General features: G+C 32.7%; 1 long non-coding RNA gene and 2 pseudogenes across 1 annotated transcript; all 3 read left to right on the forward strand.

The window, feature by feature from the left end:
* Positions 1-5,906: 5,906 nt before the first annotated feature.
* LOC145605919 (uncharacterized) lies at positions 5,907-8,896 on the forward strand. The gene is made up of 3 exons (XR_014105159.1): positions 5,907-6,051; positions 7,524-7,702; positions 8,771-8,896. It is a non-coding gene; the product is annotated as an uncharacterized LOC145605919 (long non-coding RNA).
* A 1,775-nt stretch (positions 8,897-10,671) lies between these two features.
* Positions 10,672-11,902, forward strand: LOC145606292 (4,5-DOPA dioxygenase extradiol 1 pseudogene; annotated as a pseudogene).
* A 707-nt stretch (positions 11,903-12,609) lies between these two features.
* Positions 12,610-14,672, forward strand: LOC145606293 (4,5-DOPA dioxygenase extradiol pseudogene; annotated as a pseudogene).
* The last annotated feature ends 279 nt before the right edge of the window (positions 14,673-14,951 follow it).

Here is a 14,951-nt window from a genome sequence, read left to right on the forward strand (position 1 = left end):
TCTTTTTTACGAATACTTGATTTATTTAATTTATTACGCTTGTCGTCAATGCTTTAAATTTAACCTTGTTAGATACGGGTCTGGGCCGCACCCGTCACGGAAAAGTGCAAGTCCACCACTTAACAAGACCAAGGAAGTTCCACCTCAAAACCATATGGCAATAAGGGGAGTAGTCCCTTAGCCTTATATTGTGGTGGTAACTCTTGAATTATTTCAATGTGGAATTTCATTACCACTACACTCCCCCTTTTAGTGTTTAGTGTTTTTAGAATGGGACAAGAAGAATGCTCACATGTGGGTTGTTCATGGGCTCAACAAACCTTCCTATCATTAAAAATTAATGAATAAAAATTATAAAAATAGTTATTATCAAAATAAATAAATAATAAAAATTTGATATAGCTTTTTTGAGACAGTGATCACACGTAATTATCTCTAAAAAGTGTATAAATGCTTATTTGGTTAACCTTGAAAAATGCGGGAGGTAAAATGGAAATTTGCAAATGTGGCAGTTTTTTAATTAGCAAAATATAGTTGAGGAATTGAAAATTCATGAAAATTATAACATTTCAGAAAATATGAGAAATTAAAAATTACCTATTTCTCTCTTGGTCACTCAAAATTTTCATGAATAAAGGTCTGTTCACATTTACTGAATTGAGTTGAACTGAACTGATTGGAGCTGAACTAAACTGAACTGAGCTGAAATGAATATTTTATGAGAGAAGGAAATTAGGATCTAAACTGAACTGAACTGCACTGATTGGAGCTAAACTGAACTGAATTGATTGAAACTGAACTGAACTAAACTGAACTGAAATTAAGCAAATGTGAACAAGCCCTTTTTTTTTTTTTTTTTTTTTTTTTTTTGACAACTAAAGAACTACTTAGTATAATTTTTCATGGAATACAAATTATCCTACAGATAAAACTCTCAAGTTAACAAAACAAGTAAATCACATTAGACAGTCAAACATAAATATAATATATTAAAGTCAAACCAGATTAAATGAAGAAGAATGGAGAATGTATAAGACACATTTTACAGACCTAGATATTTTTGTAGGATTTTTGTAGTACTTTAAAGTTTAAACATTAAAAGTAAGGGCTGTATGATATAGATGGGCCAAGTAAGTTGCACCACAAGTAGAAGCAAAAGCCCATAATGCCAATCACGTGTATACCAACAAGAGTAGTGTCAAAACCTTACTCGATCTAACCCGAATTTTAAAAAACAAAATAAAAATAAAAAAAATAAAAAAAACAGATTGGAAAAATATTTAATTTAAATTTCAACTTGTATAAATACAAAAAATTGTCAAGTAATAAGTGTTGTGTAAGATGGGCTTACATTAATTTGATTGTAATAAGGTTTATGTAACACCCCAATAATTCTCTCTTTAAACCTGTGAGGACCCTGAACAATATTCAAGAGAATTACTAGCGTGCTACCGCCACGTGTTCAAACGTTAAGGCTTTATCAGAAAATAGCAGCGGAAAAACTAAATCAGTTATAAATAAGTTTCAAAATCAACGAATGAAACCAAATTAAGTCATACAACTTGGAACCATTAAGGCCCTTATTCAAAACCCAATAAAAGTAGTAAGTGATTAAATTCAGTGTTCAAATAAATTCAAACCCAAAAGAAATAGTGTCGAATAAAATCGAATTAAAATAAATTCAAACTTGCAAAAGAAATAAAATGCAAACAATCAACTCTCTACTCAAGATCCCACAACCCTGATGAATGCCGCATGTGTAAGAACCTGTGGTAATTCTGCTCCCCAATATTACAAGTGTAAAAATTGGATCGTCACAGGGTCATTGAAAGGCGAAGGCCATGACCAAAAAAAAAAGACACACAAAGCACGCAATCAGCAAGGCTGAGTACATACAAGATGCAAAATAAATTAAGAAATCCATAACATGCTACTAATAATCAATCATCATGCATCATTAAATTATAGACTCAACACACGACTCAACTATTTTTATTACTAAGACTCCATTAATTAATATTAGGTAAATCATTATTTTTATTCATTGGTTTACGCAATAGACAAGGTTGTCCAACCCATGCTCCATTGGAACATCAATAAAAGAAAAACCCCATGCCTCCTTTCGGAAACATCAATAAACATCCAACGACCACGGGCGCGACTCCGTGACCGTAGTTAGTATGAGATCTCACCTAACTCCTAGTTTTGAAAAATATTTGAAATAAGAGACTCGTAGATCAGACGGCCTCGAGAAAAGTACACGGCTAATACCCCATGTACCCCAACCCTTGATTGTCATTACTCCAGAAGTGCACCAATCCAGAGTTTTATTGCTCATCCATCTTGCACTTTACGTGATTTACAGGTTTAGACTTGGTGATGACTCATATGCATAACAATTCAATCAATCCAATATCAATTCAATCAAGTAAAACAACTTTTCAATTTCAATTCTTGATTTATTAGTGGCAAGCAACATTTATTATTTATTCCTTTACTACCTCGGTGTATAAACACCTTAAGTGCATAAGGCACCCCAAAACCTCAACCTCGTCTTAGAAGACTTAAATTCTTCCTTTACTCATCCTGCTTGCATAATCATGAATGAGTAATAAATTAATCATTACACCAATCATATACCTTTGCCTCTAAGCGCACCTTGCATAATTAGAGCACAAATAATACTTGCAATATAAAATAGTGCACGTCATACGAAATTCACAATGTATAACCAAACAATTTAACTCAATCATCCCTATACATGATATTAAGTTCTCAATCCGTCGTCCTTAAACATGCACCTAAAAGAAAGGTTTCGTAACTTGTACGTACCTTGAGCAAACGAATTAGTATGCCACTTTACTAACTAGAAATCACCTTCAATAAACTCCTCTCCTAAGCCAAATAATAACATCTCAATCAATACCCAATCAATCAAATTTACAGCAATACTAACTTACTTTAAAACCTTCAAAATCCAAATCAAACAACACTTTAAAACCTTCCCTTTAGTTAAAATTAAAGGCTTATATATAGTTCTTTAAATTTTTCTTCATAAAAACCTTAAAATACACTCTTATACATGAAATTACAGCAAGTTCAAAGTCTAATAAAAATCTAAAATTTATATAAAAACCCCTAAAAATCTCCTTTTTTAATGGGTGATTAAACCCTCTTTATAAAACATCAAAAGTAGTACTTAGAAACTATTTCCAACACTTAAAACTTCAATAAAAAAAATATATATTTATGCTTAATTAACTTTAAACATAATTAATTTTATTAATCAAACTCAAGGATAATATTTTAAGTAAAAAGAACTTCGTTAAAATCAAAAACTGCCCGAAGATCATATTTAGAGGCTGAATTTGGCCACGAGAGGGTGGTGCTCACTACTAAAGGCAGTGAGTCTTTCTTAAAACGTTGTTTCCACATGGAAAACACTACTTTTTCATCAAAATCGGATGAGTTCAGAATCTGATCGGGATTAATATTAACGAACGAAAATCTAAAAATTAAAACACGTATATAATCTGAAATTTTGCATCATAATATAAACATGTCAAAACTCATAAATTCATAATCTTTTATAACCCATGTATAATATCAAACCTTATTATTAATAATTTAGAATCAAAATTAAACAAAGATTGAAACTTTAAAATAAAAACAAGAACTTATAAGAGAGGGAAAGAAAGAAGAGAAGAGAATATGGAACAAACGGTGGCTGCTCTGCGGTGGTTCAAGGGCGGCAATGGGTAGTCGCCGATGGTGGTGCGCTGGTGGCAGGAGCAACGTTCAATGCATTTTTTTTTATTTTTTTTTTGTTCTGTTGATCGTGAACAACAAGGAAGAAGGGGGAGGAGAAAAAGAAAAAGGGATTACGTGAAAGAGAGGGGAGAATTAAAGGGTTTTTGGGTTTTTTTTTTTTATATGGGCTTGGTTTCCAAGTTTAAGTAAGAGTAGGATTAAAGAATTGGGCTTGAATAAAAGTTTAAGGTTTCTTAATTTTAAAGTGGGCTACAATATTATAAACAAGGAGAGTTGGACTTGAATAATCATTCATGATTGAAAATATGGGTAGAGAAATAACTTAATAAAAATAATTTTATTTACTTTATAAACATTAAATTTATTTGCTTATATAAAATAAATTTTGTAAATAAATAATCATAATTAAATATTCACATAAATATATTAAAATATAATTTTAAATTTCATAAAATTACAGGGGATTACAGTTTAAGGGTAACTTTGAAATTTTTTATGTTAACTTTAATCCCATTAAGGGTAACTTTAAATTTGTACTTGTATAATTTGATTGTATATTAATGTGTAATTTCTAATAAATACATAGTTTGAAAACTAAGACCCTGTTCTTTTCACCTTAAAAAATAATATTAAGTAAAAATAATTTCAGTTCAGTAAAAATAAGTTCAGTTCAGTAAAATTAATTTCAGTTCAGTGAAAATAATTTCAGTTCAGTAAAATTCAGTTTTCTTAAAGAAGAATCATAATAGAAAATCAGTAAAAATAATTTCAGTTCAGTAAAATTCAGTTTTCTTAAAGAAGAATCATAATAGAAAATCAGTAAAAATAATTTCAGTTCAGTAAAAATAATTTAATTTCAGTAAAAATAATTTCAGTTCAGTAAAATTAAGTTCAGTTCAGTAAAAATAAGTTCAGTTCAGCAAACTTAAGGTGAATCAAACAGGACCTAATACGGAGTATTATTAATGTAATACATTATAATATTTTTTAAGGGTAAAGTTTTTGTTATACAAATGGTAACTTTTGTAGTATAAAAGGGTATTTTAAATATTTTTATGGTAACTTTAACCCGTTTTATCATAACTTACACTTTATTTTTTTCATATTATAAATGAAAGTCTGTCTTAATCAAGAATTTGTGTATGACATATTCAAATTTAAAAATAGAAAGGAAAAAAAAAACATATAAGGTCCCGTTCACTTCACCTTATTTTTGCTGAACTGAAATCATTTTTACTAAAATAAAATTATATTAGCTGAACTTAAATTATTTTTACTAAACTTTAATTTTTTTTTTTTTTGAATGGAATAGGGTGGGTGATTCATTAAATAATAATCGTCATTCAGCACTTACAATCATTCCGTAAGAGATCTAAATTCTCAATACAAGAATTAAACACTCCTAAAGTAATGACATCGCTTCTGAACTGCTCTTGATAATTTTAGATGTCTTTGCATCATTCTTGACAGAGCTCCATTGATTTATAGTTGCAAAAGTGATAAAACTTGATTGGTCATCAAGATCTGCAAACTTGCAAGACGAATCTTCAAAATTTGCACCCCTAAACCAACAGACCCGCAATTCCACAAATTTGCCAGACGAATCTTCCAAATTTGTATCCCTGCACATACTAAAAACAAGCAAACAAAACTAAACCCTACATAGAGGGGCTGACTAAACCCTACATGAAGGGACCGACTATAATCAATTAATCACTATATCGATGGTGATCTTTATTGACTAAAGACATTAAAATAAAGAAGAATTTGGGGTTTACCATCGATAAAAATCGATGGCAGCCCTTAAATTTTAATATGGTGGCTAGATTTGAAGAGAGAGAACAGAGTAAAAATTAAGGGATTTTTTTTTTTTTTGAAGAGAGAGAATTCTTGAAATTAAATTAATTTTATTAAACTAAACTAATTTTTGGTGAACTAAAATTATTTTTACTTAATTCAATATTACTTTTTCAAGTTGAAGTGAACCAGGCCTAAGTACATAAAATTTCCTTTGTTTTGATGAGGATTTTGTTTTGGATAGTGTTGGTTGAAGATTTCCAAAAAAAAAAAAAAAAACATGGTGTTTAATTCTAATTATTTAAGAATAATAAAGTTACTTCATCGCCGAAATTTCCTTGAGTTTCTCTCTCCTATTATTTTAATGTTGTTTGTATGGGCATTGGGCTACCTTACCAAAAGAAGGGATCGCGTAGTAAAGGATGTGTGATGTGAATGCCGATTTTCAAGCTTTGTTGCTTCCTCTGATTTCTTAAACCCCTGGTATTTTCTCTCTCCTCATTTTTCTGCTCTTTCATTTTTCATAATTTTTTTACATTAAATTGAGGATGTATAATTATCAACTCACTCGTATTTTATTGGGTTTTTATTTTTTTTGTTGTTTGATTAATTCAACAATGGAGGCCTGAAATTGGCATTTGACTATAGTCAAAAGAAGAACAAGGGAAAAAATTCGCGATTTTTTTTAATGTTGAAGAAAAATTATGAATTAGATTTTGGAATTTTCATCTGGGGTTTAGTTTTTTGATTGATTATTGTGATGAAATGACATTAATTGAATTGAATTTAAGTCTGTTTCTGGAAATTTAGGATGCTTAGCATTATTTTGAAGTGTTGAAAAGCTTGGGAGTTGATTGGTGGTTGTTCAATTGATGTAGGGTGACAATAAGATATCCTGGAAAGAGTTGCAGATCAGTAATTGCACATTTTATTTGTTTGGGAAATGTGTGTTTTTTGTCCGTTCTAAAGTTGATGGTAGAAGTTGGAATTGTTCTTAATTTTTTTGACCCAGTATAATTGCCTAATTTGTAGAGTTAGAATAGTATTGTGTGGTCGAAACTATGTGAATGATGGTGAGTTTGTATGTGAGTATAGTGTGTAGAATATGTTATGTTTGCCACTGCTAATGGATTTCGAGTATTGGGTGGCTAGCGAAAGTTATGTAGGAAAGAGCTTTCTGGTAGTGTGGATACATTGTGTTTGCCTGTTGGGTACTCTAGCTAATGAGCATATTACCATTCCCTTGAGTTCTGAATATTCTATGAGTTGAGCGGAATTAGTTATACAGGGAATGTAGCCTTGAATTTGGTAGTGAGGATGAATTGCGTTGGGTACTCTAGCTGATTAGCACATTAGTACATTACCATTTCCTTGATTTATGAACATTCTACTATTTGATCTTTAAGAGTTCAAGACACAATTCAAGGTTACATGTATTCAAGGTTACATGTATTGTAGAGGGAATGAAGAATTGGTTATACTGGGAATGGACGAGTTGATGGTAATGTTAGAATATTTATTTCACGGAGAAATTATGGAGTGGGGTCGTGAGGATGATTGGGCCAATCTATGGAAGTATGGTAATCTAATGGGTGAATAAAAATTGGAGAGAGTGTACTCTTCATCTCAAAGGAGATCTTGTTTTCTCATTTCAACATCACATACTTCTGAAATTGTGATTTGCTGATGTTTCTCCTCCCTCTTTGATTTACCTGGTCTGACTAGATCCAAATGAAAGAATTGCAATTCATGAAATTGGTTTTTGCGTAACATGAAAGAATTGCAGTTCATGAATATGGATTTGCCTAACATAATTGAATTAGGGACTATATGGATTTCACAGAATCAAGTTGTCATTCTTTTATCTCTCTTTGGTAGGGGGGTGATGGATAGGAGTTTATGTTTGTTTACTCATTTGCTTTACTTGACCACTTTGTATGCTGTTTGCATGTCAGATTTGCATGGCCCATTCAGATGTTTCGAGAATCTTGTCAGCTGTCATATGGTGCATGGCTTATGTTCTTGTTGCAATTATCAGCTCTTTGCGTTCAATTAGTTTAGTCTGCTTCTGCATTTCAAGTTGGTGAAGAAGTTTTGACACAATTCAGATTTGCTTTTTGCCTGGAGTTAACTGGTTAGTGAGCATGTCCAATGCTTGATCCATAATTGTACTCTCCATAATAATACATAAGGTTTGATTTTTCATTTGATAAATGGACAACACTGCTCATAATTCATACTTCAGACATACATCCTAAACCATACAATCTAAAGAACAAAATTTACTCATGTACATTGGCAACATTGCTGGGAAAACTTACACAGTTGTGCTGCTTCAGAATTTGAAATTTGAATGTACTGTCAAATTAACTAGCATAGAATTATAAATGCATGTGCTTACCTTGGATGAAATCCTAAATTGCTGCCGCCACCACCCTCAAATTCTGCATTATTGCTGAAAGGGTTGCTAGAGCTAAGCTTATGTTGTTTCTTTAGAGGATCAGCTAACTTCTAGGGTTGAGCCAAAGCTTATGCTTTATGCTTTATGTAGTAATGTAGTGGTAGCGTATGCAGTGCATGGCTTCAAAGCCTAGATGCCACATTTCTTAGTTCTGAACTCTGTAGTCATGTGTTGAAGACCCAACTCTCAAGTCATTTCGTAGTCCGACTTAAATAGCTGAATTAGAATGGCATGCTTAAGACACATAACCTTTACTCCCTGAGGCATCTAAGCTAGGATAACTCACAGCCCTCATTAGCTCTAAGGAATGTGAACGACTGCTCCTTTTATAAGCAGGGGCTCTGGCCAAAATCTATACATCTAGGATTCAAAATTTCAAATGATAATTTATCTCTCTCTTGTGGCCATCAAAGCCAAAAGTATGATGGTCTATGGTCATCCATTAGTCCTTAACCTAGGGGGTTAACATCTGTTCTTATCTCATCTTCATCTCAAAAGCAGTTAATCGAGGAGACAATCCCTCACCTCAGTTCATCTCACCTTTTTTCCCTAACATAATTTCACTCAAGTGATGACTTCTCTATGTAAAGAATGCAGGATCATCATGTTCATGATTATTCCATTAAAATGTGCCTTCTCTTTCATCAGTATGATCTATTAAAGTATATGGAACATGAAATATGAAAAGATTTGTCACACACATCTTATCTTACAGATCTGTAATGCTTTCTGTGCATGCAGGAATACTTGTGATTTAGATTTTTGATAAGTTACTGTAATCTCTAGCTAACAGGATCGCCAATACTTTAAAAAACAATCAGATGCATTTCTGCTGGTCTTGGTTGCCGTATGTATGCCTTGGAATGTAAGGTGTCAATAATGGCACCACTTCATATTGTCTTCAGTTCTACTGAAGTAGTTGATGTGTTGAATTAGGAAATGGAAAGTTAAAGTGTTTATACATATAAGAGATGATTATAATACAAGTTCATATTATCTGTTAATTATGCATTTGGAGCTGTTGGACTGTTGGAGTATAGGAAATGTAAAACCTATCTACTGGTTCCTCTTTGCCCCTAGTTTCACTTTTGCATAAATTTTTAGTGGAAGTTGCATAGTTAACTATAAAAGCTATCATTGCAATGCATCTGATTATTGCATTTATATGTTGTCATTAAGGTTGGATTTTCATATTTGTTTTGCAGCTATTATATTTGAAGGTTCGGAAACAAGGCGAGATGATTGAGAGAGATATTTGATGCGAAGGGTGAAAGTACATACGTAATTATCGAAAACCCATACAGATGCTTCATTATAATATAGGAAAGTAGAAACTCTACTAAGTACTAACACAACAAAATATAATAGAGAAAGAATGGATTATACACAGCAAATTATGGTTTGGCATTTTACTCCGAATAAAAATTCATGAATCATGATATAATAGCGCTCCGGTACATGCTGTATGATTTATGATTTTCATTCATAGGTATTTAAGCTGTATTCTTCCCAGTTGATTCTTGATATGAATGAGTTGTCTTCATTTCACATTAAGTTGCTTAGCAGTAGTCTTAATAACCTTCACAGTCCACATCAACCACAGTCCACACATCAATAACCATTACAAGAGTGACCGTGAATTGAGAAAAGGTCCGTTGTATGCCTCGGAGACACCACTGCCAATACCTCGGCTGGTAATAATGTTGGTTGAGCTATGCGGTGTGCTGCTCCGCAATTTTTATACACTATATTCTTCATTGATTATAAAATTTTAGGTACACACAATAGCTTTCTTTAAGCTTGAGCTGTTATTATCCTGTATGAAGTATATCGTTTTCTTCATCCATGAGCCATCAATCTGTGTTTGCTGTAAATAGATCTGATTATCTGAAGGGTTTTCCTTGAAGTGAAATTCTGCCGTTTAGATATAACTGCTAATACAGTAGACTGAAACCACTGAATCCCTGTTTACAAAAATGGAAATTAAATGTTGAATTAAGAGGATAAAAAAATGTTAGTTGTTAGTAACAAGTCTTTTTCTTAGTATTTATAAAACTATGGTCGTTGAATTTGTTTATTAACCAATTTGATACCTTTTTAAACAATGAAATAATTGTTCAAACCAAGATGATTACTTGTCCAAATCATACTCCAATATTAAATTGCTCAATCTTTACTAAAAATGATCAAGTTGAATTATACAACTAGCTTGACATGATATGCTGCCGCGGAATTGATGTTAACATTCCAATAGTTTAACACTATGCCCCAATTTTTTTTAGAGAGCCACAAGGCCAGGGGTGAGAATCGATCCCATGATCTTAAAATATATAAAATTATGCTTAACAACAAAGACAAATGAAGTATATTATTCAAGGTTTTTTTTTTTTTTTTTTTTTTTTTCCCTTCCCTTTTCTTTTTTAGGAAAAAGTATTATTCAAGTTTCATGTATGATTTAATTATGAACGAATGCAAAAAAGAACATTTAATTTCAAATTAAAATAAGAAAATCAACAAACAAAAAATAAATTAAAGACTGACTCCATTTAATCCACCTGCTAATTTGGAAGGCATCAAAGACTTGCTACTGTATATAAATCATAACTAAACTGAAATTCAATCATATAATTTCATCTGGAAAAATGGGTGAAGAAGTAAAGATGAAAGAAACCTTCTTCATAACCCATGGAAACCCATTGTTAATAACAGATGAACTACACCCATTACATCCATTTTTCAAAAATTGGAAAGAGAAAGTGTATTCCAAAAAACCCAAGGCTATTCTTGTCATTTCAGCTCACTGGTTAACTGATCATCCTGTTGTTAATTCTGTAATTCTCAATGATACTATCTATGATTATGGAGGCATTACTTACCCTGCTCCCTTATACCAGGTCTTTCTCAATCCTCTATTTTTCCTTGATTTTCACTTTTGTTTTTTATTTTTCTCTATTTTGGATAATAGAGTGAAACTATTGACTACTAGTTGACTTGATGCAAAAACTAGCTTATGTAACTGATAAAGTTGTCATGATTCATGAATATAAGACATATGATCAAACCTCGTCTATGTTACTACTTTGCTCTTCCTAGAGGGGCTATACAACTTTTAGCTAATGATGGACTAAATTCATCTCAAAGGTAAAATTGTTGAATATTATGTGAATCTAACATGAAAGAAACTTGTCATGTTATAAGCTTATATAGGCAACTTTAAAATATTCTAACAACATAACAATGCTCTTCATTGTTCTTTATAAACAAAGTTGTATATTGTAAGGAAAATAACACAATTCTTCATTCAATTACCAGCTGAAGTATCCGGCCCCTGGAGCACCAAAGTTGGCAGCAAAGGTGCAGGAACTACTAACTAAATCGGGTATTCAATCTGTGCACATTGACAAACAACGTGGGCTCGATCATGCAACATGGGCACCTCTCATGCTGATGTACCCTGAGGCTGACATCCCTGTATGTGAGCTCTCAGTACAACCGAGTTTGGATGCAACACACCACTTCAACTTGGGACGAGCATTGGCTCCTCTCAAGGATGATGGCGTACTCATCATTGGTTCAGGGAGCGCGACACACCCTGCATATGATACACCTCAATATGATGAAGTTGCTCCTTGGGCTGCAGAGTTTAACTCATGGCTTGAAACAACTCTTATAAATGGAAAGTATGATGAAGTGAATGAATGTGAAACTAAAGCGCCGAATTGGAAATTAGCACATCCAATGCCGGAACATTTTTATCCATTACATGTTGCAATTGGAGCTGCTGGTGAAGATTGTAAGGCAGAGCTTATTCATAGCAGTTGGTTTTCTGATAATTCCTTGAAACATGGCTCCTACAAGTTCACTTCCATCTAACTTTCATTGTAATTTTTTTTTTTTTTTTCTTTTAATGTTGAAAAATAATAACAGGAGTCATGAGTGCATGAATTTGCTCCAATGTAAAATTTTGCGCATTGTTGGACATGCAATAAATTTATGTGCATTTCTTATTTTCTTTTATTGATGCATGAAGATAATAATTTCTTTCAATAAAAAGCGTATAAATTGGATCCATCCTCATATCATCATTAGTGTTTCGGAGGTATTTAAAGCCCAATCTTGAGTAATCTATTTGTTATTTCGAGTGACCTATCACGAATCTCACGTTACACAACATAGTTTTCCTTAAGAATTATGGTTTGATCTGACCCTAACCTAGTAACCTCGTGCAGTCGTCGGCCTAGTAGCTGCAACAATAACTTAAAAATGTGATTGAATTTAGTGAGATTTGACCCTAACCTCTTACGGTCGTGGCCAGTAGTTAAAGAGCTAGCCTTATACATCACTTGTAATAATACATCCAATTATTGCTCAAATTTTTTGTAAAGTAATCTGATTACCTAAAACCAACAATAATTTGGTCAACTTTAAGTAGGAAAGTGTTACAATATTATATTTTAGCTGTCATAATCACTCTTCAATATTGTGCAGCTCATTATCTAGAATACTAAATTCATGAAATAAGCTACTAGAGAAGTGATGTTAACATTCCAACAATTCAAAACACATGGTTGCCCAAACTGAAAAGATGGGTGAAGAAGAAAAGATGAAAGAAACGTTCTTCATAACACATGGTTGCCCAAAGTTGACAATAGAAGAGGCACATCCACTACATTCATTCTTTAAAAGTTGGAAAGAAAATGTCTATTCAAAGAAGCCTAAGGCTATTTTGGTCATTTCATCTCACTGGATTACTCATCAACCTGCTGTTAGTTCTGTTCATCTCAATGATACTATCTATGATTATGAAGGTGTTACTTACCCTGCTTCCTTGTACCAGGTCATTTTTCTCACTCTCTTCTCAATACTAGTATATCGGTTGATCTGCGTGTATATATATGTTTTTTCTATGTATTGTTAACTGTTAAGAAGGTGTCACCTAACTTAGTTGGTAATAAAGTCTTATTTAGATCAACGTCAAAGAAAGTCTCCCAGAAGTAGACCATGTCTATATATAATCCTATATCACGACCCGTGTTGGCTCGTTATAAACCAAGGAAGTTTATGTTCTTTATCACTACCCGTGTCGACTTCTTACATGTTTTTTAGGCTTAACCTTGGTCCATTTGACTTAAAGGGTTCCTTACCATTTTGCATCGTATTTAAGACAAGTCAGCCTTTATCTATGCATTTTTTTTTTTTGTTAGGAGAATGTCTTAGGAGAACTAAGTCAAGAAGAGAATTTAGGAACATTAACTTAGGTAAGTTCACACTTTAAAGTTGAAGAACTAGCCAAATATTCTAGACTATTGCTTATACGCTCAAGTGGGGCGCTCAACTATGATTGGTTTGATAGTATACAAATATTTTATATCAATGATCGAATTTGTTTGCTTTATAATGCGAATTAATGTACCTTAATAAACTCCTTTCAAAAAAAAAAAAAAATGTACCTTAATAAACTAAATTGAAAGAATAGTGACCAAAGTACTAGTATATAGGAAGCATAACATAGTTGTTGCTAAATTGTTTAAAAACCAGGTAAAGTACCCTGCTCCTGGAGCACCAAATTTGGCAACAAAGGTAGGTAAACTTCTCAATGAATCCGGGTTCAATTCCGTGCACATTGACAAAAATCGCGGTCTTAGTCATGCAACCTGGGTACCTCTCATGCTGATGTATCCTGAGGCTGACATCCCTGTATGTGAGCTCTCAATTCAACCACACTTGGATGGAATGCACCACTACAACTTAGGACGAGCATTAGCTCCTCTCAAAGGCGACGGTGTACTCATCATTGGTTCCGGTAGTGCAACACATCCTTCATGGGATACCACTCATGAAGGTGATGGAGTTGCTCCTTGGGCTGCAGAGTTTGATTCTTGGCTTGATTCTGCTTTAACTAATGGAAGGTAACTTAATAAATACTTCAAAGTTATAAGTTTAATATCAACATGTACAAAATTAAGTATTTTTAGCTTTCCTAGTGTACTAATTATGATATGCAATGTATGTTGCTTGATAAGCTTATACAATTAGTCAATTACATATTTGATAACAAACTTGTAGTTATGTATACAACATAATAAATACCATGATTTGCACATTGATTTAGTTATCTGATTATACTAGATAAGGGCCTGTTCACTTCAGCTTAATTTTAGTTCAGTTTAGTTCAGTTAAGCTTCAATTAGTTCAATTCAGCTCCAATCAGTTCAGTTCAGCTCCTAATTTCCTTCTCTCATAAAATATTCATTTCAGTTCAATTCAGTTCAGCTCCAATCAATTCAGTTCAGTTTTGTTCAATTCAGTTCAGCTCCAATCAATTCAGTTCAGTTTAGTTTAGCTCAGTTCAGTAAATATGAACAGATCCTAATTAGTCTTCTAATATTTTATAGCTATGGTTTGGATGACTATGATTTTTAGGTACGAAGAAGTGAATGAATGTGAGACGAAAGCACCAAATTGGAAACTAGCACATCCAATGCCGGATCACTTTTATCCATTGCACGTCGCGATTGGTGCTGCTGGAGAAGATTGTAAGGCAGAGCTTGTTCATGGCAGTTGGTACTCTGGTGTCTTGACTAATGGTGTCTTGTCTAGTGGTACCTTGAAACACAGCTCCTACAAGTTCACTTCTAGCTAAATTTATGACATGTAGTAGTTGTAATATCGTTTTAATTTGTGTGTTGTTTTCTTCAATATATTTAATGAATATTCAATCACAAAAGCATTGAAATATATAGATTGCTTGTCATTGCATATGCTGATATGTTGGATATACAATATATTGAACTGTCAGCAATACATCTCACTTTTTTGAGACAAAATTAAACTTAATAATCTTAATTGTTAGGTACTCGGGTTTAAGGTGTTTGATAATCAATCATTAAGTATCCATTAGTTTTGATGGAAAACATTTTTT

This window comes from Chenopodium album, chromosome 22 (assembly GCF_948465745.1).
Source record: "Chenopodium album chromosome 22, dcCheAlbu1.1, whole genome shotgun sequence".
NCBI lineage: Eukaryota > Viridiplantae > Streptophyta > Magnoliopsida > Caryophyllales > Amaranthaceae > Chenopodium > Chenopodium album.